At 35.7% G+C, this 23,472-nt stretch overlaps 1 protein-coding gene and 1 long non-coding RNA gene across 2 annotated transcripts in view; one reads left to right on the top strand and one right to left on the bottom strand.

Annotated features, from left to right (window-relative positions):
- LOC126767938 (hypoxia-inducible factor prolyl hydroxylase) overlaps nt 1-23,472 on the bottom strand; it is a 48,642-nt gene that overhangs the window by 13,851 nt on the left and 11,319 nt on the right. The window lies entirely within an intron of this gene.
- On the top strand, nt 1,815-4,538 carry LOC126767999 (uncharacterized). The gene is made up of 3 exons (XR_007669188.1): nt 1,815-2,640; nt 2,722-2,838; nt 3,339-4,538. It is a non-coding gene; the product is annotated as an uncharacterized LOC126767999 (long non-coding RNA).

Genomic DNA, 23,472 nt, shown 5'->3' on the forward strand with positions numbered 1-23,472 from the left:
TGAAATATTTCAAAAAAATATCATTGAAATAGCCCAACTTTCATATGTCTTCAAGATATAGGAACAAATTAAGAATATTATTCTTTAGACCCGATAATGTTAATAGATGCTTAAGTTTGGTATGAGAGAGAGCCTCAGTGTCAAGAATGCGACTGCATAAATATTTGTACTAACAAACTATGTATAATACCCTTCACAAATTCAAAATATTCCTTAATGAATTTCATTCTGACCGCCAAATTTTGTGAAGATATCTCTTCAAATGAAAAATTTTTCCATAAGCCAACTTGATTTCGATCGTTCAATTTGTATGGCAACTATATGCTATAGTCATCCAATATCGACGGCTCCGAGAAATGAGCAGATTCTTAAGGAGAAAAAGACATGAACAAAATTCTGATAGATATTCCAAAAATTGGGGGACTAGTTCTTACTTATTTTTATTTACTACCTTTTGCGATCTTTCGGACAAGATATTGATCGCACGCTTATAAAATGTTTGATCCTTGCAGGCAAAAAACTGGTCCAAGTGGTTTCTGATATTCTAATTTACAGTGAAGCTTATGCTATCCAAACGATTATGCAGAGACCTGGTTCCGGTCGGTGCCAAGTCTGAATTATATGTTTGGTATGTTAGTACATCACATTCAAGCTGCAAAAGATTTTGGCGAGCCATCAAATTCGTTTTAGGTCTTCCATTAGCCTGATGGGACACTGTACCTTCTTTATTGATCAAATTTGTCTTCTTCTCTTTGAGTGAATCATTTAATACATATGTATGTCCAGCTGATCACAATACATTAGAATTAATCGCGGTATTTTTGGGCAAAAGTTCCAAAGAAACGATTCCTTCGAAATCACACAAAACGTACAACATAACCTTCTTTTGGTGACTATCGAATTTCGAAGCGGTATAAGCTAGTTCATCAAATTAAGACTATGATCTCCTGCACTTTAGATTCTTGGAAACAACCCATTTTTCGTCGCCAGTAATATTGCGGATCACTTCTTTCATTTTTGATAGCAAATCACAGTCGTTAATGCGACCAAGTAAATTTTCTCCAGCCTCGAAATTAATCCTAGACGTTTCATGTGAACGGTCGCGTTAAACAATTTTAATAATCTCTCGAGTTGTTATTCAACTATTTGCGTCAACCAACAATTTCATTTTATCCACATCGGCTTCAAGAGGCAGGACGTGATGAATCCTCAATATCGAAATTGCCTGAACGAAATTTTGCAAACAAATTTGGACAACACGTCCGCTCCGTAGACATCACATAATTTTCCCTTTGCTCGAACAATATTTTTACCCATTTGGTAGTAAAACAGTAAAATATAGGAAAAATGCTGTTTTAGATCTTCCATCTTCGATAGAACACCAAACAAAAACTATTTCAAAAAAATTGAAGAATTTTTTTTCATAAACAAACGTTAGCTGTTCAAATATATAACTGGCTGCGAAAAAATTCAATAAGATCAGCTGTTGTCATCACATGAAATTATTAACTGAACGACCAATTGAAACAATTTGGCGCATAATGTGAGTTCATTATATACCTCTACTAACCGCTTTAACAAATATTATCCGGTTTTGCCATGGCTCTGGTCAATTTAGTACTGAAGTATGTCCAGGAGAATGTGTGGAAAAACACTCAACCACTATTGCTAGCGTGGTAATGAGAGTCGGTCTCTATTTTCCTATGTTTTAGTGACCTAAAGAAGAGAATTTATATACATGTGTATATCTCTTCTTACTTAGAATCTTGCTTAGAATGAATCCAAAGTTTCAAGCATTTTATTTTACAACCGTTTTATGAACACAATCGCACCACTGTGCGCTGCCGCCTCTGCTGCACTTAGCCATTTTTCCCCATTTGGTTCAATTGCGCCAATATAAACAGTGACCTTGAAAATAAGGAAATTAAAGAAAGAGGAATCAAAGAAGTACGCCAGCCGAAACCAAACACATCCATTGGTACATATTGTACATATATATTACCACGCACACAAATGCAGCTACATGCCGACAGTCAGGTCGCCCATGCAGAGATCATTCAGACATTTTGGGAGCAGCGCATGTGCGCACACACAGGTAGACATCGGCGCTTAACTTGCCCATTTCTATTTCTCTTTTTCATTGTTTATTGTTTTCTCGTACATACTTCATACATATTTACTTGTTTACAAGCATTGGCGAATTGGATTTGAGACTTTGCATCGTTGGCAAAATTCAGCGAATAAAATTAGTCCCTTTGCGTTAAGCTGCTCTGTTTCAGAAGGGATGGATAGTTAAAGATTTAATGAGTAAGAGCACGCAGGCTCCAAATTTTCGAAACAAACGAGATTTGTGTACTTCTTACCTACCCGGCGTTCCATCTGCTTGCTATTCTTTATGGTTGGCCTGTATGTTGTCAGACATGTAGGCAAATATTTAGCTAAACCCACGGCAAAACATAAACAAGATGGGCAAATAAGTAGCACGTAGACATTTCGGAAATCGATTTTTTTCTAATTTCGCTAAGCGACGATGGACCAGAATGCAGAAAATCAGTTTTAGAACTGAGTGAGAGTGTGTAGGTGTGTGGTGTTTGTGGACGCTTGACTGTTTGTTACTTTTGTCAGGCATTTGAATTTGAAGTAATTTATTTTAAAAATACTTAAACCAAATAAATAAAAGTGATAGAAGATGAATAATTTTTGATTTTAATGTTTTAATAGAAACGCCAGAATTAAAACTGTGGAAGAACCGCTCTCGAAATTACAATTGTGTACAATATTTGAGAGAGAGCTTGCAACCTCTGAATCATACACCGGATATTGTTTCGAATGAAGAATGTGAGTTTCTTAATTTTAAAATACAACATAAGTAGTTGTTTTCGACCCTTTATCGACAAATTTAGAACCATTCCTCAGCTATCTCATATACCTGTAAGGACAATTATGCTAAATACGTGATAAACTATACCAGAAAAATACAAAAGGATTTTGTTGTTATAACAGATTTTGTTTGTTAAAACGTGCTGTTTCGACGGGGTTTGACCATAGGGAGAGGGGTGTAAGATATGTGGGGTTAACAGGGCGAAACTGCGCAAGGGTCACTCTCGTTTCTCGCGGCAACTCGAGCTCTCGTCAACAATGGCTGGTGGTTTGACTCCAAGTACGCCATTCAGTGAGAGCTTCACCGCTGTGAATGGCGGTATCTGACTTCGTTTGTATCGATAAGTTTTTAAAATTTTTGAGTATGTTTAGTCTGAAATTATTTCCAAATCATTATACAAGTCTCACAACACAAGTTATAAAATTTCAATAATTGTTTTTTTTTTTTTTGTTTTAAGGCTTTTAAGAAGCATCCTAACAACAATTGTTCAATAAATGGTGTAACGTGGCTTTTACCACCTTACAATAATTTACGTCAACTTCGCTCCACAGTACATCATGTACCCTCACCATACCACCATACGTACTTAACTTCACCGCATTGACTACGCACACAACTTACCTCACTACGATGATGAAAGCTGCTAGACCATACGTACTAACGCACCATACGCATACAACTTACCTCGCTACGGTGACGAAAGCTGCGCTATGCTGCTATAAAAGCAAGCACTTTACACCAAATTCGATCATTTGCTCCAGCTCGCCGAACAGGACGGTCGCCCAGCATTGCGCAGAAAATAGCAGTAAGCAGGGGTTGATACCGGTACGCGCAAAGGCTCGACCGTTACTACGAGGAGCACAGCTGCGCTGCCTCGAACAGCGTCAGTACCGCTGCTTACGTACCGTAAGGCACCGTTAGTGAAAACTAACGCGACTAACAGGCGACATGTAAGTGCAGTACTGTGGGAGTTGATAGCTGGAGGCCAACGAAGACGGTTGGCTATTAACGAAATCTCTCCTACACAAAGGAGTCCGTCACATCACCGTGCCAGTCGCAACAAGCGTCAACGCCTGGCTCATCAATTCCGTTCGTTTTCATCACCGTGCCAGTCGCAACAAGCGTCAACGCCTGGCTCATCAACTCCGTTCGTTTTCATCACCGTGCCAGTCGCAACAAGCGTCAACGCCTGGCTCATCAATTCCGTTCATTTTCAGCACCGTGCCAGCTTCAACAAGCGTCAACGCCTGGCTCATCAATTCCGTTCGTTTTCATCACCGTGCCAGCTTCAACAAGCGTCAACGCCTGGTTCGCCAATCTCGTTCGTTTTCATCATCACTGTACACATCACGCTGGTCTGGCTGTCCACATAAGGGGTGGGGTGTGGATACAACTTTATGAGGATAAAGCTAGTCTTTTTTGCTAAGGGTTCGTGGGTCCCAAGGCTGACCCTGGAGCGGCTGAGCATACCTCAGCTATGGACGAAAACCCATTACAATGGGAAAATCAATTCAAAATGCATACAATATTTTAGTGTCGTTATCGATAATACCAACCATATTTTAGTGGAATCTACGTCAAAGAATTTATATTATTACATTGTCTAATATCAATATTCAACGGTTGTCTTGAAATAAATATTTTTTAATCCATTAAATAGCATTTTTCCGATGTGCAATTTTAATGACACTTAAGTGTTTCATTGGAAAGATTCAAATCTCTTCTTTGAGAATGATTTTTGATCACAATTTCGACTTTCTGAACCACTCTGAAGAGTCAGTTTAAAATAAACGATGTTATTTTGGAAAAACCGCCGTTTTGTTAAAGATTAATTTTTTTTGATTTGTTAAAAATTTAAGCAGATAAATATTATTTCCTGCATATTTTTTTGAAGGTTCTCTTAAAGCTAGACTATGCTATCAAGCAAAACTAAAAATTGTCAAAATTAATTGTCGATTTCACTAGTTTACTGCCGTTTTGCGACTGTGATGTTAGAGGTTGACGATACGGCTTAGATACCTTAGCGATATCTTTAAAACTACAGAAACAGTTTACTGAGCAATGCCTACATATAAATTATAAATTAATGTGACAGTTACATTGATTGACTTTAAGTCATATAACCACAAACAACCGAAATGACTTCATAAGAGTTACACGTGATGAGTCACATCTTTGTTTAAATGCTTTTTTTATTTACGGCAACTCAGTGACTCATTAGCAAACCGCACAACTCAGAGACATAGTTAATATAAATTATAAAATGTGTAAATAGACACTTAGTTCTGTCTTAACTCGTAGAGTGTAAGGCCTTTCAAGATATAATTATAGAAACAAACAATATATGAAAATTATTTATGGATTTAATATGAGATACAAAGTTATTCAGTTGTTTTTAAAACAAAATAGTAATGATCTCTCTTAACTGTTTATACATGGTTTGTATAGTAGATTTACCTTGGGACCAAAAAACACCCGGAAATTGTAATTAAATTCCCCGGGTAAATCATATGTCAAAACTATGTATTTTGCTAAGTTGGCAGGACTGTAATTAATTACTGTGCCAATTATGAGCGCGATCTGTCAACCAGTTTGTTTACACCAGTTGCTTAGTCGGTACCGCAGTAGCGCGTTGCGATTTCTACAATGGATGAAAATATCAAACAAAGAGTTTGGTTCAAATTTCGGAATCGGTGCGAATGTTAGAAAAAGGCTTACGGTGATTCAGTTTTATCAAAAACACAACGCTATGAGTGTCGGTCGAGAGATCGTTGAAGTCATGTCCCAAGGACGACCTTCGATCTTTTCAACTGATGACAGTATTAACAAGAAAAGACGTTAACTTCGGTTGCACCGAAACTAAATACCCTTCACAGGTGCATTTCTGTTAGTAACTATGTGTTCAGTTTGTATGGAAGCTATATGCTATAGTCAACCGATCTTATCAATTTCTTCGGAGATTACATAGTTGCTTTAGAAAATAACATATACCAAATTTCGTGAATATATCTTGTCAAATGTGAAAGTTTTCCATACAAGAACTTGATTCCGATCGTTCAGTTTGTATGGCAACTATATGCTATAGTCAACCGATCTGAACATTTTCTTCGGAGATTACAAAGTTGCTTTAGAAAATAACATATACCAAATTTCGTGAATATATCTTGTCAAATGTGAAAGTTTTCCATACAAGAACTTGATTCCGATCGTTCAGTTTGTATGGCAGCTATATGTTATAGTGGTCCGATATCGGCCGTTCCGACAAATGAGCAGCTTCTTGAAGAGAAAATGACGTTTGCAAAATTTCAAAAGGATATCTTAAAAACTGAGGGACTAGTTTGTATATATACAGACAGACGGACAGACGGACAGACAGACGGACATGGCTAAATCGACTCAGCTCAACATACTGATCATTTATATATATACTTTATAGGGTCTCCGACGATTCCTTCTGGGTGTTACAAACTTCGTGACAAACTTAATATACCCTGTTCAGGGTATAAAAAAGTGAATGAATGGTGCTTGAAAATCATCGACATCTCTGGCGAGTCTTGCTTGACTCGTCCCGATAAAACTGAATTTTTTCAAAAATAGTACGATTGTGACCGAATTTAAAGCCAAAAAAGCAATTAATACCATCGATCAACCATCGTATTCACCAGATTTGGCTCCGTATCATATTTTCTTGTTCCCCAAACTGAAATTGCCGGACTGGAAAAATCGTTTGCATAAGTATATTACATCTGATGGGGATTACTTTGAAGGCGACAAAATAAATATTGAGGAATAATTGAATGACGACGGATGGAATGGATGTTGTTTTCCCCTTTATCTACGTGCCGAACAATTGCGAGAAATCTTTATAGTATTTTCCGCTTAATTGGACACGTTTTAATTAAATTCTCTCTTAATTACATTACCTAAGCGGTCATAAAATATTGTCTAGAAATATAAAAATATATTTTTAGTAATCATATTTAATATAAAATTGTTATAAATACGTAAATAAATAATTCAAGAGCTTTATATATTTTCTTTTAATTGATTTTATATAAATAAATTAAACGACCTTCAATTAGCATTCGTTAATTAATAATCGGTAACTGAATCAGTCTACATACATACATACATGTATATTCAGTACAGTATATCAGTTAATGTGCTCATACAAAAGTAATTATTACGTAATTGAGCGGGGAATGTTGTATTTTGCACTCATATTATAGAAAAATATTATTAAACAATTCAAAATATTTACCAGATATTTAAATAACAGCCAACACTTGCGGTGCAACTCTGCGTTTTCAACTCATGCGTATTTTTTGCGATTCTTACGTTGCCGAAGAAATTCTTCGTTCCGCGTAAAAAAACGTTTCAGGTTTGTTTTTTTATAAACAACTAAGTATAATTGATGTGAAGTCTGAAGTTTTGAATAAAAAAATTTTTGTATATTAACTTTGTCATTGTTATTTGCACCATTCACAATAGCCAAACTGGTACAAAAGCAAAAACAAAACTCGGTAGCATTGAAAAATGCAGTTATACCACTGAGACTCGTGTATGGCGATAACTTTGTTGTTACTTAGAAGAGCAAGAGAGCAGCGCGCAAAAATAGCGAACAGAGAAATGGGGAAGTCAGTTAATCCATCAAATTCGTAGATGATGACTCCATATATACATACATACATACATACATATATAGATGTAATTTTAATATACATACAGTACCCCGTCAACACATTAGAAACATGGTAAATAAATATAAAAATTTACGAATAACGTACTGGGGAAGCTTGCTAGGCGAATAATTTCAATTTTTTCCACTGCCTAAGTATTAAGTAGGCTGTGTACTACTTATTACTCGGTGTCAAATATATAATAAATATACCGTTACAATTAACGGAACTTAAATACGCAATCATATTGAAATGCTTACTTCACTTGGAATTAGTATTTGTGATTTCTGGCTCATCAGAGTTAAATTGTGTGGCGTAATGGAAGAAATCGAATTTTTTTATAAGAGTTTAACTATTATTTCATAGATTCCAGAGTTTTATTTGTAAGGTTAGTATTTTTGAAATTTTCTGAAGCTTTATAATACCAACAATGAAAAATATACTTTTTAGGAAATAGGTAAAAAAAATCGGGCATTTCACAGAAAACCAAAAGTGCTAATGCTGAACTTTTAAAAGATAAAAGTACATCCTACAGAAAAATAATAAAAACAAGTAAGGAAGGGCTAAGTTCGGGTGTCACCGAACATTTTTTACTCTCGCATGATAAAGTGATAATCGAGATTTCATTATACGTCATTTACATATTTTTCAAATACCGTATTTGTGTAAAGTTTTATTTCGCTATCATCATTGGTTTTAAATGTATGTATATATTATACAGAGAAGGATCAGATGGAATTCAAAATAACGTTATATTGGAAGAAGGCGTGGTTGTGCACCGATTTCACCCATATTTCGTACATGTAATCAGGGTGTTAAGAAAATATTATATACCGAATTTCATTGAAATCGGTAGAGTAGTTCCTGAGATATGGTTTTTGCCTGGGTGCAGCTTCTTTCTGCCATTTCTTCCGTAAAATTTAGTGTTTCTTACGTTTTTTGTTAGACGGTGTAACGCACTTTTAGTGATTTTCAACATAACCTTTCTATAGGAGGTGGGCGTGGTTATTAACCGATTTCTTCCATTTTTGAACTGTATATGGAAATGCCTGAAGGAAACGACTCTATAGAGTTTAGTTGACATAGCTATAGTAGTTTCCGAGATATGTATGTACAAAAAACTTAGTAGGGGCGGGGCCACGCCCACTTTTTCAAAAAAATTGCGTCGAAATATGCCCCTCCCTAATGCGATTCTTTGTGCCAAATTTCACTTTAATATTTTTATTTAAGGCTTAGTTATGACACTTTATAGGTTTTCGGTTTTCGCCATTTTGTGAGCGTGGCGGTGGGCCGATTTTGCCCATCTTCGAACTTAACCTTCTTATGGAGCCAAGAAATACGTGTACCAAGTTTCATCATGATATCTCAATTTTTACTCAAGTTACAGCTTGCACGGACGGACGGACAGACGAAAGGACGGACAGACAGACATCCGGATTTCAACTCTACTCGTCACTCTGATGACTTTGGTATATATAACCATATATTTGACTCTTTTAGTTTTAGGACTTACAAACAACCGTTATGTGAACAAAACTATAATACTCTCCTTAGCAACTTTGTTGCGAGAGTATAAAAATTATGAACGTCCCCCACTCAAAGTTACCCTGCTATTTAACATGATTTTCTCCTTAACAAAGATTAACTTTAGCGACAAATGACGGCTAGAAGCAGTGATAGAGACCATTCAATTTGTGCGACGTAGACCGTGTGAACGTTATGTGGAGGACTGCATTCAAAAAACGGTAAAATTTTCCCTCAATGTAATGATTTAGAGCTGCATATCGGTGGAAGGTCCTGGACCAATTTATTTTGTTGAGGGAACGATGAATAGTGAGCAGTACACCAATGTACTTCAATATGGTTTTGTACCATATTTGGCAACACTGAACCCTCCAGCAGCCCAATACACTTATACGCACGCTGGGGTCCCTTGCCACACCTCCCGACGAACGACTGATGTCCTTCACAACTTGGATATCAATATATTACATTAGGCGGGCAATTCAGCCGACCTAAGCCCCACCGAAAACTGTTGGACGTTCCTTAAATCGAAGGTACATATATACCCGAAGAAATTCTACAATAGCCCCACTCAAAGATAACATAAAGGATGTGTGCCTAAATGATCCAGATACATACATACATATAAAAAATAATGATAATATTTGTTTGAATAGTATGCCTCAAATAGTGAAGGTTGTTAATGAAATTAAAGGTTTGCCAACCAAATACTGAACAAATTTAAGTTTTTCTCAATTTTATGAAAAGATGATATTTCAAATAAATATTATATTATATAAAAAATTGCATTCACATATCGTAATAATTTTTGGTTTATTTGACTCTGACTCTGAAATATTTATACTACATATCAGTAAAATATAGGTACATATATTCCAGACATAAATCATGTCATTAAAAGTGTAAATAAAATATGAAAATTCTTAGAATTACAATAAATAAACCGCTAATTCAAAGGAAAATCGATCGAACTGTTAATTGCGACGCATTGTGCAATTAAGTACTTAAATTTGTACAAATAATCGACATACTTATGTATTTTACGTTTTACAGTCCTTCCCGACTGTTGAGTCTACCTAAAAAGTCTACTACTCGATTAAAAGCAGCGCGAGGGCTTACACTTCGACAACAATATTCAGAACTATTATTTCTTTGCTACAACAACATATTTGGGAATAATATGTTTTTATTACAAATATTATATGTATAAATATCCATTATTAACCTTAATTAATAGGTTCCTAGTACCGAATCAACAATTCATCACAATTAAGTACATATGCCGTTACAAATATTCTCGACGTCGCTAATTGTTTCTCTCATAAACAAAAAACCAAGCTGTCTTCGATTCATCAACCGTTAGGGAGTAGCGAATCGAACGAGTACAAGTACTGGTAATATATACTATATATATTAGTATGCATACTAAAATTGGATATAAAAATTATATTTTAATTCAAATATTAAGTTTTTAAATACAATATACATATATACATACATATATATATGTACATATGTATATATATATATGTATATATTTCGTTTAACCTTTCCGGTTCCTCAAATACTACACAAACTTAAGGTCCTCGGGTCATATTGACCCGATTTAAAAACAAACTCGGTGTTATTTTTATAAATTAAATACGGATAGAATTATTTATGTTATACATATATGTATTTATTCAAATAAAAAATACACAATTTATGACATTTGTTACTCTTGGCAACATGAGAGGCACATAATTTCCGAATGTCTTGGACATATGGGTTTCTTACATTTTTTACAGATTTTCGAAGTTTTGACATCTTTTGATGACGGACATACATTACACCTTTTTTCTTTTATTACAACTCTGTGCACTGGAAGTAGCTGTTGTCTCAGTAACACCTGTCTTCACTCGTTGTACTAATTCCAGCGATGCATTTGTCCGAGGAAGAGTTTTCCTACGCTCAATGTGATCATTGACCAATTCCATGCCCAGTTTTTCTTAAAACAGACGTCCTTGTACTGTCCTCTTCTGTTTCCAATCAGGATTGGTATCACAATATAATAGGTAAGCATTGAAACATGAGATATCAATCATATTATGAAATATGGCTACAGGCCATCTTCTTGTCATCCGTTTGCAACTATAGGCCGAAACCATTTTGTCTAGAAAATCAACAGCTCCCTTAGTTGTGTTATAGTCCATGATAATTTTAGGTTTTTTCTGCTCTGAATCATGTATTTCAATCTTATTGTGGTTTGTACTGAGTAAAATTACTGTTTTGTTCTTTTTCGGAATATATGAGACAAGAACCATTTTTGAATTGAATGCAAATGTGGATGAAAACACTGGTTTCTTCGTATCCAAAAGATCTAATGGTATCTGTCGTTTATTTTTCCGTAAAGTTAACGGTAAGCTTACGGTCTAAAAGTGCTTCGGCTAATTCATATGATGTAAAAAAATTATCACATGTCAGATTGTAGCCCTGTAAGCCCTCTGTCAGATCTAAAACAACACGCATTCCTTGATTTTTTTCCGGAGCATTTCCTTGAAGTTTTCCGGTATAGCATTGAATTGAACGAACATATCCTGTTTCACTGTCACACAAAATCCAACATTTTATGCCGTATTTACTCGGTTTACTTGGCATATATTGGCGAAAAGGACACCGACCTCTGAATGAAAGTAACTGTTCGTCAATTGTGATATTTGTATTCGGATTATAGTACACAGGCAATAGTGTCGCCCATTCATCCCATATATCTCTTATAACTGCTGATTTATCACTCTGTCTCCTTGCTTCTCGATCCGAACGTTTATCAAAACGCAAAATGGCGGCAATTTTTTTGAACCGTTTTAGGGACATTGTTGCTCGAAATATAGGTCGTCCATAAACTTCAGACCATAAGCTGTCGCGGCTTTCATCGTTAGACTTGAAAACGCCAGCAAATATAAGAAGACCTAGATATGCATCAAACTCTATTTCATCCATCGCATCCCATTCATTTCCAAACCGTGAAGATCCTTCCATGTTTGTTTGTTTCAAAATTATAGATTTTATGCGTTTGTTTATAAATAAATCAAAAGCGCTTCTAAATGTATTGATGCGATTAGAAGCATATCTGGTAATTCCTGGTGTAAGTTTTATTAGGTTTGCACTGCCCAAACGACCTCTTCCTTCTAATGAGATTTTCGACCACACAAATTCACCATTTTTTGATCGCATTTCATTTTCACTAACACTATTATTGGTCATATATCTACTACTACTCCAATGTTCCAATTAGGTTGAATATTATCCGAAGGATTTCCATCGGAATTATTCTCAGTTTCACTTATTATTTCATCTTCAGAACTTATATCGTAGTTTATAAATTGAGAAATCATGGAATCACTCAATTTGTGAGTCATTGAAAAAAACAACCGAACGCGTCGAGTAAATATAACTAATGAAAAACTGTCAACGCTTGTAATAGGGCGACGAAAGCAATATGATTCTACCCACTTAGAAACAATATTTCTACGATTACCATCAACAATGAATCGCTTAGTGACTTGGGTATAATTGATATTCAACAATAATAAATATGTTCCTAGAAGCTGTATGTTTGAATCAAAGCATTGTACTTCACCAAAGACGGGTATTGCTGACCCGAGGATTTTTTCATACTCGGGTCAAAATAACCCGAGGATCCTAAGAGCAAAAAATGCGTATTTCCTTAATTTAACAGACATCACCATAAATTCACAATAATAATTTACAATAAATGCATAATTAATAATTGTCACGAAGCCGTTAAGAAATCTATTAGATATTACTACTTTTATTATAAATTAAACTTTAGATTCGGGTCAATATGACCCGAAGAACCGAGGAAGGTTAAAAAGAAAACTAGTTTTACCATTTTTTACAGTTATTTCAAAATAAAAGCATTCAGGATAGTAAAAACTCCTTTAAAAGTCGTAAAACAAAAGTTGGAAGCATTGGAAAAGGCAATAATGACACTTTCAAGTGGTCACTGCATATTATCTTGTATTTAATACAACTCGATAACTTTTTTTGGCTTTTACATAGTAATTTTTTGACAAGACAGCAGCGCCATAATATAACAAACAGAGAAATGGCAAATCGATGACGGCTAATATGTACATTGTGCTGGATTATTATTTGCATGAAATGTGTTAATGGAAGCGCAGAAGAATTTCGTTGTATATAGAGGACAATGCTGAAGAACAACAATAAAATGGATACAGTACAAGTATTTACGAGTGTGTTGTGATAGGAAATCAAAGTCGATAAATTGGTTTTGTATCTTTGCAACTGTGATAGGTCCTCAATATATGTACATATGTATATAGATATATAGTTTGTAGGTATGTAAGTATGCCAGTTGTTTGCACATTAATTTTCGCGCATACTTGTCAACGCATACTACAAGTATGTGTATATACTTATGTAATGACTGGCAGAAGCAAGGCTAAAAGCATAACTCAAGTGATTTTGACTTCTAGACACAAATGTACATATGACCTAATCTTATACACACATACATATTTAATATATGAAGAAGTCTTATCGCCGCATTATGTGGGGAAGAAAGCTTAAATTTAATACTTATATTTAGACTTCATATCGTGTCTGGTGCGTTTGCCTTAGTTATCAAGTATGTATTCGCGAATTTGTTACATAAACACACATACATAATATATATATGTACATATATACACTGAGCAGAAAAAGTCTGCGTACACCCTTATGTCTTATTTTCATTAAAAAAAAACAGCTTTTTATATAGATTAATCCCATTAAGTGCTTTATTGCTAGTCTATTGCACAATCTCATAGCATTTAAAGCAACAAAAATCGGATATCATAGTTTTGTAGACAAATTTACAAAAAATAGTCATTTGGCGACGCAGAAATAATATGGGAATTCCTCACGTAATAATCAAGTGTCAAAGTGTCGGAAAGTTATAGTTTTACCCCCTTCTCAAAGGAAAATAATAGTTAAAACATTTCAAAGAAAACAAAACATACCGTAAAATCGGTCGGGATATTGGCAGAACACATTCTTCCATACAAAGAGTTATTAAATTACAAAAATTCTGGCGGTTTTGTATCTCGGCCAGTTCAGGGCGGCCAAAAATACTAGCAGCCTGACACTTGTAACGTTTTGCAAAGTGTGAAGCAAAACCCTCGACTTACTGCATACAAAATAGCTAAAAAAGCTAAGAAGTCTCTCTGCACTGCCAACGCAAAATTTTTTTTTTTTTTTTTTGTTAAATACATTTTATTTGCAATCTATTTCAGTAAATAATAAGCAAATTTGATAACAAAACCATAATTTGACTTATATTTTTGGTCTCCCATGAGATCAAAAATAATATACAATATAACAATATGTTCTAAATACAAATGTTTATATAAAAATTTTAATTATACATTTAATATCGTAGTAACATAAGTATATAATTAAACATTTACTTAATTCCTAAATGGGAGATCTAGAACATGTTGTCTTTTAAGTCAATAGTTTCATTACTATCATCTAATAACATGATAGTAATTTATTTTCAAGATATAACTGCGATGTATGCCCAAGTAGACACAATAAAGTTGTTTGGTTTTTATTTTTTTTTGCCAACGCAAAATGCAAAAAAAAAAATGGATTTTATATTAAAGCCGCGCAGAGGAAATCGTTCAGCCAGTTAATATGCAAGTGCATATAGGATCAAGTTTTGCGTTTTTGGAATCAAGGGGCGTACGATTTAATGGAGAAAATCGCATGGGTGAAGAACGGTGATGATGGAGCAACGATACGGGGGACAAACTGAATTTTTAGAGTTCACCATAGACAAATATGCATATCAGCAAACGCAATGAGCGGAAGAATTGGGTCTAAGAAGTAACAACTATTTTTTACAGGACAACGACTCGAGACATGCAACAGACACACATAGTAAGGCTTTGGTTACTCTAAACGCTTCCAAGCACCTGCAAACACCACCATTAATCACAATATTTGAATCCTAAATAGGATAAAAGTTTTATGCTCAAAGATGTGCTGCACGAAGAATGAAATACTTCTCTTCCACAAAAACATCTATTTTATCTATTCCATATCAAATAAAGTTTTTATAAAAAAATATATAAAATATGTTTTTAACGAGTCATTTTTGTTGGTAACTTATACGCAGACCTTTTAAGCCTAGTGTATATACATACATGTACTATACTATATACCCAGGAGTTATATATTTACACCAATAGCTATTCATATCTTCAAATCGAATGCTTTATAATCAGCTTTACATTGAATATGGAAATACATATCGTCACCTGAAATGCAAAATAACGTATCATCAAAAAATTCGAAATTGAGTGCCTTATTGATTATGATTCACTACATCAAATTGCCTTCAAAATATTACATACATATGTATGTCCAACATTTTCAGGTTCTGCCCTCAGATATAAACCAGTTTTAACCAATATTAAAATTTTTTTCGCTCATGTTCCATTTTATTTCGTGTTTCATTCATGCCACTGTAAATTTTCGAAAATGTTGTTACGTTATTTTGCATTTCAGGTGACGATATGCACACGCACGTACCGTTATGTTCATAAAAATAGCAGTGAAAGACTTAGAACTTATTAAAAAGCCAAAAATTGTAGTCATTTACCGAAATAATACAATAATTCAACTAAAATATGGTCCAATAGGCTATGTTTCAGACCCCGGTGGCACATTTTTGTAGTCTCGCCTTGGACTGCTTGTCGCTCCTTGGACTGCTTGTCGCTCTACATTTCATAAAGTCTTTATTTTTTCGTATTTCTTCGAAAACATGTGACTCATGTCAGGGGGTGAGCTACCACTTTCTTTCGTTATTGTCTCTAAAAAAAGAATACAAGTATACCCCCCTCGGGGTCATTTTTGTGGTATTTCTTCCCCTGTATACTGAAGCATAACCTAATGTAGTATTTCAATATCTTTCTCGATATCCTTGCCCTTTTCATTAAACATATCCCAACTCGCTCAGCTATTTATATGAACACAACTGTAAATAAAAGTACAATACTCAACTCTATGAGTATTGTGCATATGTGGTGCCTACGTGACATTCACATTGTGAGTAGTCGGAAAAAAGGTAAACGGAATAAATAAAATATTAAAAAGTACATGAAGCAAGTAATACATCTGGAAATAGCTGCGAAGTTACGGCGTGAACGTCGCTTGTTTGACAACATTGCAGAAATTCAAGTATGCACATACTGACAGGGCACCTAGGGCTTGACAAATACACCGGGTGTTTTGTAACAGAAGCCGACAGGAATATGTACACTTACATGTATGCTCATGTGGTCATTAGCTGTGACATTATTGATAAGCCGTTTTGTTTTACTACTTTTTAATAGCGTTGAAATGGCGTATTGAAATATAGAATCGTTGATGCTAAATGTAAACATTGCATTCGTCATATTGACATCAAAATAAAGGCAATAAATAATAAGTAGGTATGAATATGAAGGAAGTCTTCGATTCGATATTTTGTTGCGCTATCTTGTCTAAAGTATTACGTAGTGGACACCTCTTTTAAAACCTCAACTTCAATGTAAAAAACTTTGAGACAAGTTTGACGAGTGGAGCACCGAAGGAACAGAATTTATTTCATTTCAAAATCTTATTTGACGTAGAAAACTACTTTACCCCAGTCCGTTTGATCAGCTCATTTAATTTGTTCGACTTGCTACTCGTTTGGTTATTCGAAGTTGTCTCTAAATGTATTATGCTTACATTCTTACTTACTTAAGAAACTCCTATTGAAGGACTTTTCTTTTTAGATCAACTAAAGCATGTTTCATGTTCCTAGCTTTAGCTTTCAGTACTTTGACCTATTGGTAGTCGATAAGTCAACAAACTTTATTATTATTCGACCTCAATGTTTCTGTTTGTTGCGAGCTATAACCCAGCAGAGTTCACGAAATCATGTTCCCAGTTTTTAGGTTTCTTCAATTTTTGTAAATTTAAAACCTCCATAGAATCTAATTCTATCTACAATTTGATTGTGCAAAACAATCAGAAACTTTCGGAGCTGAATATTCTGCACATCATTCAAATAAGCTTGCATTAGTGACCACTGGGCTGGAGCTCACTAAACTGAAAAGAGCTTGACCTGACCGCTAGACCGCGCCACAAACAAAAAATCTATATCCTTGTCTTAGAATACTAACCTTGACTAGAACATGGTCTAGGTTTCATGATATCTCAACCAATCGTTTCGAAGATATTGGTCTCTATTTTTGTTTACAATGGAAATATGTTATGATAATGTGGAAAGTGAGATTCAAGCTTTGCTAAAGTATTCTTTCCGGATCATAGATATTTAAATATATAACATTAAGTATATGATTCCCGAATTTTACGAATGGAAACAACTCAGACTCAAAAAATGGTTCACTTCGAAGTGATTTTACTCAAATGAGAAGGCAAGAAGGAAATGAGAGTTTATTTTGAAGACTTTGAAGCTTTACACTATCAAATTGGTATCGAAATGTTGGAGGGCCGATACAATGAATGGCTTACTTAGATGGATATCATGTCAAAAGATAAAGTCATGTTCCCATTCATTCCACCAAAACCGGAGAATGGAAAGTGCTTATACCAAACGGCGGGCCGTGGAAAGTGACATCTTCCTGGTTTCAAAAGACAAGACCACGAAAAACAACTTCAGAGCATTGGAGAGAGGTTGTATCAAATGACACACAGTTATTCACATATAGAATATACAATCTGTTAACCGTTAAGAATTTATATATATGTAAATATGGAAGTACAGCCGATAATTACAAGTTCATGGTCAATGATAGAGTACATTTGTATGTAACTGGAAGCGTACATATGTACGAAAGCATAAACGTACAGTTTACTTGTCAACTGCCCGTCATTGTATTTGCTAAAAAGAGACGCCGACGAAAATATCAAAAATGAGTTGATGATTCGAAGCAGTGTTTGGAGATGTTCAAGCATTATAAATCCGAGTTTTTGAGTCGATATGTGACAATGGATGAAACATGGCTCCATCATTTCACTCCGAAGAGCAATCGACAGTCATCCGAGTGGACAGGACATGACGAACCCGCCCCAAAGCGTGGAAAGACGCAACAGTCGGCTGGCAAAGTTATGGCGTCTGTATGTATTTTGGGATGCGCATTAAAATTTTTTATTGACCACCTTGGAAAAGGAAGGATCATCAACAATGACTGTTACATACCGTTATTGGACCGTTTGAAGGACGAAATCGCCTAAAAATTACCACAATTAAAGAAAAAAAATGTTGTTTCACTGAGACAATGCACCGTGTCACAAGTCAGTGAAAACGATGGCAAAAAATACATGAATTGGGCTTCGAATTGCATCCGCATCCACCGTATTATCCAGATCTGGTTCCCAGCGACTATTTCCTGTTCACAGATCTCAAAATAATGCCGCCGTGAATAAATTTTAGTCGAATGAAGATGTGATAGCGGAAACTGAGGCCTATTTGGAGGCAAAGGACAAATAGTACTACAAAAATGGTATCGAATAGTTGGAGGCTCGTTAAAATGAGTTCCCTTCATTGTTGAATAAAAAAAAAAACAAAATCTGCCAAAAAAGTTTGTGTTTATTAGGCCGGGCACTTTTCAATAGACCTGTTAATTGCTGAATTCCTTAATCCTGTCACCACTGACAGTCAAATGAACAGTAAAATGATTGCCAATGTTGACGGTTTTTTCAAATCCCAATTTTTGTGTTCGCGCAAAAAAGACAGCACATAAATCAAAATTATTGCTTTTTGCAATAACTATTTTGAGTTTTGTGTTCAAAATCTACATTTTTGTTCTGCGCGCTGACAAAATTTGTTCAGCTGTGCCTAATTACTAATTACAAGTTGGATGACTGTCAATGTTCTTGTAGGGTATGTGAAAAACACACTTAGCTACAAGCAGCCAAAGCTTTAATTTTCAAACTCTATGACAAAATCAAAATAACAAAACTAAAAACAGTAATTTAGCACTTATGTGTCAGTATATGTATATGAATATATGTATGTAAGTCTTACGTGTCGATGACGTTTTCTGTTAAAGAGTTCAATAGCCATTCTCAAGGCATACAATTATCGGAGATCTTTTTAAGGGCGCTCAAATAACACGCGGTATTTGTTACATACCATATTCGTTGAGTAAGCAAACTGGTACATATACATACATACATACATAGATGAGAGGCTGGAGGTGTTGGAAAAACGTGTGGAATTTTCAGCGTCAATATAAGATCGCACGCATATTCTTATCAAACATTTGATTAATAGAAACATATGTACATGCATATGTGTTTGCATGTAACATACATACATATGTATGTACATATATGGTGGGTAAATGAACTTTAAAGGCAGCCCTTCATTTGTACATATGTATGTATGTATGTACATATATACTCGTATGCGTGGTTTAAGCACAAGGTTATTTGCATGGAAAATACTAAGCACTATGAGCGCTGCTGCACGTACCACATTTTCTGGATGAGTCAACCACGAAGAAGCTTTAGTCTATAGCCTGACTTCCGGCTTTCAACCCTGGAACGTTATTCTTATTGTTGTACACTAAGGTCATCCTTCATTCGGGATTCCTGGAGGGAGAGAGACTTTGTGGCCGAGTCTTGGCATTCACCCCGTTGGATGAACGTCTAGCCACAATCCGCATCAAAGCGAAGTTCTTCAACATATCGCTGATTTTCGCACACATTCCGAAGGAAGAAAAGGACGATGTGACTAAAGATGCCTTCTAAGATCGCTCCAAAAGAGATGCACCCGCCATGATGTCAAAATCGTGCCTGGAGACTTTAACACCAGGGTGGACAAAGAAGGTATCTGTGGCACTGTCGGTAAATTTAACCTTCTTGATGAAACATCCGCACATGGGTTGCGGCTGATTGACTTCGCCGGCGCCCGCAATATGGTTATCTGCAGTACTAGATTGCAGCATAGAAAACCTGGCTGTCTCCGGATCGAAAAGCCACTAACCAGATCGATAACGTTGGGATAGACGGAAGACAATTATCCAGTATTTTAGACGTGCTTACGCTCGTCAATAAACACAAGGAAGGTTCAACGTCGAGAAGGTGTAATCACAACAGACAGCCGAACGATTTTCTACACGACTTGCACTCCTGCTCTCTGAGAGTACTCGTCAGCAACTCGGTATAAGTGAACTGTGGGACAGCATTTCAAGCTCCTTACGCACGGCTGCAAACGAAACCATTGGTTTTCGGAAAAGGCGAAATAGTAGCTGGTACGATGAGCAGTGCCTGTCGCAATGGAGAGAAAACAGACTGCTTATTTCGTAACGTTACAATCGACCATATCACGTGCAAGATGGGATAGATACCGAGAGTTGAAGAGCGAATGGAAACGCAATTTACAGACAAAAAAGGGAGGGGCCGTAATGCGTGAATACGAAGAGCTTGACAAGCTGACCGGCAGGGTTATGCTACGAAAAGATGCGGCGACTAACAAAAGTCTGAAGAACAACAAAGCGGGAGGGGCCGATGGATTGCCGGCCGAGCTATTCAAACACGGCGACGAAGAACTGATGAGCATGTACCAGCTTCATTGTAGTTAGAATATGGTGCGACGAAAGCATGCCCGACGTTTCAAAACTGCTTTTGACAGCACGGAAAGGAGGTGCCTTTATGTCGGTATGTCTGAATTTTGTATCCCCGCAAAACGAATACGGCTGTGTAAACTAACGTTGATCAATCCCAAAAGCTCCGTCAGGATCGGGAAAGAGCTCTCCGAGCCGTTCGAAAACCAACGACTTCCTTTCGTGCGACTTCTTCAACCTACTTCTAGAGAAAATATTTCGAGCTGCTGAACTAAATCGAGAAGGTACAATCTTTTATAAGAGTGTACAACTGCTGGCGAATGCTAATGACATCGATATCATTGGCCATAACAACCGCGCAGTTAGTTCTGTTGGACTGAGTGGGCAATTGAGAAGTAAAGTCCTCTCTCGAAGAACAAAGACTAAATTCTACAATTCACTCATCATCTCCGCCCTGCTACACAGTGCAGAGGCATGGACGATGACAAAACCTGGTTAGTAGGCGTAACGAGTTTAGTAAGAGAAAGATTCTGCGGAAGATTTATGGTTCTTTCCGCATTAGGAACGGCGAATACCGCAGTCGATGAAACGATGCGCTGTACGAGATATACATCTACAGTGACTACGCTGGCTAGGTCAAGCCATCCGAATGGATGAAAACACTCCAGCTCTGAGAGTATTCGACGCAGTACCCGCCGGGGAAAGCAGAGGATGAGGAAGACCTCTACTCCGTTGGAAAGAAGCGAATAGGAAGAACGACTGGCGCGCTGTAGTTAACTCGGCTATAACCGCGTAAGCGGTTTATTCTCCAATAAGGTACGAGAAGGAGGTCATCCTTCACCATTTTGACTACGGCTTATTTTAGAAAGTTATAAACATTTTCGAGAGAAAAAAACTAAACCAAAATTAATTTTATTATTTTCTTTATTTAATATTTAATCAAGAAGTAACGTAATTCATATATATTTTTAATTGGTGCTGTACGAAAGATCGGAACAAAACAAATAAGAAAAAATTGTTTTCAAGCGATGATGATGAAATATGATGCACAAAATTTCGAAACTACTTTACAACAATTTAGTCGACAAATATCCCGTAATTTTTGATTAATATTATTTGATACAATGACACAGGAAGCCTTTTCGAGTCTAAAATACACTCGACTGTTTGACACTGCCTGTGGAGAGCAAAACACTAATAAAAGAAGTCAGGAAGGGGTATCCAGAATCAAGGCTGCGGAAATACCTTTATGTTGAAAATGTTGCGCAAAAATTAAGCATTTATTGTTCGTCAATGGATTACTATCAAATTTATATCTTATTAACTTATAATATAGGCAGTAGCCTATTTTAGTTTTATAACAAAGTATAGCTTACTTTTTCGAAGCGAAAATTATATTAAAATCATCCTCAAATAAGACATATTTGAAATGAAATCAATGGAAGAGGCTAAACTTATATACATACATACATACATATATGTACACATATTGACGTGTTGTGCAAAACGTCAAACAGAGGATCGAATTCATTACATTAGGGACATGAGGCCTACCTCTCTACACTCTCAAAATTGTATTAAGATAACTCACATACCTACCGATATAAGCGGTATAAAGACAGCTGAAAGTTCCAAAATCTTTCTGCTCTATGCGGGCTTTAGGAATTAATGATCCGAGTCAACCCATTTTTGACATACAGCCATACAATTGTCAAACAAGGATTTTCTCTGAATTTCTATATCTCACAGATTGTCCGATATCTTCGATCTATTATATCTAAGGATAGTTTTAGTCCGATTTGGGCAGTTTTTCGTCATAACCATAAGGTGGCACCTATAAGACACTGCTAAAGCTTTATCCGGTTACATTGTTTTTTTTTTTTATTTGTATACTGGAAAGTGAAAGAAATTTTGTTATATGGGAAGGAAAAGTGCTTTGCCACGACAGAATTTTAATTTGAAATTACAAAATTCGACCCTGTCCTCAGTTCTTTTTTGTAATCTACTCCGAAATATTTGAGACCCGAAGTTTCGAAAATGAATTGTCGTTTAGTGCAGTGTATCTAAACTCTTTTTGTAAGCTATGTTTAGATTTCTCTGGATTCTAAGTTTTTGCCACACTGTGCAACTCACGTTATCTGTGCGATATCAACCTTCAAATTGTATTGTCACGTTTTCAGTGAGTGAATTGCGAAATTTTTGATAAATATTATTTTGTCATTAAGAGTTATTAATTTTCATGACTATTTTCTCCGTTATAGTGAGCGTGTCGAACAAAACTTTGCATGCTATGTATGAATATGTAAGTATGTGTATAGTTTAGTTCCATTTCGGTATATCATATTTATTCGCCTGGTGGCTCATTCTTTAATATTGGAATCCATAAAAAAATTTGTTAGTACAAATCTACAGTTAGACATACATTGTAACTAACCGAAACAACGATGAGGTCGGCCAGTTTAGTCTATGAAACTTAAAACCAAATACTTCCTTGTTATGACATCGTCGAATATTATTTTGAAAACATATGTATGTATATAGAACATCTCCAAAACCAACAAAAGTGGATTAAGTGGACGAAATTTTGTACTCGTTCTTTACTTAGTAAGTTCAAAGTTCAATTAACTCCCCGAACCGCCTCCAAAATTGAAAGCATATTAAACTCTACAAAACTAAATTGAAACATCAGATATAAAAAAACGACAAAATGGGCGTGATGATAAAAGCGAGCCTATGATTACTCTAAGAGAGGATTTGG

Source organism: Bactrocera neohumeralis, chromosome 2, assembly GCF_024586455.1.
Source record: "Bactrocera neohumeralis isolate Rockhampton chromosome 2, APGP_CSIRO_Bneo_wtdbg2-racon-allhic-juicebox.fasta_v2, whole genome shotgun sequence".
Taxonomy (NCBI): domain Eukaryota; kingdom Metazoa; phylum Arthropoda; class Insecta; order Diptera; family Tephritidae; genus Bactrocera; species Bactrocera neohumeralis.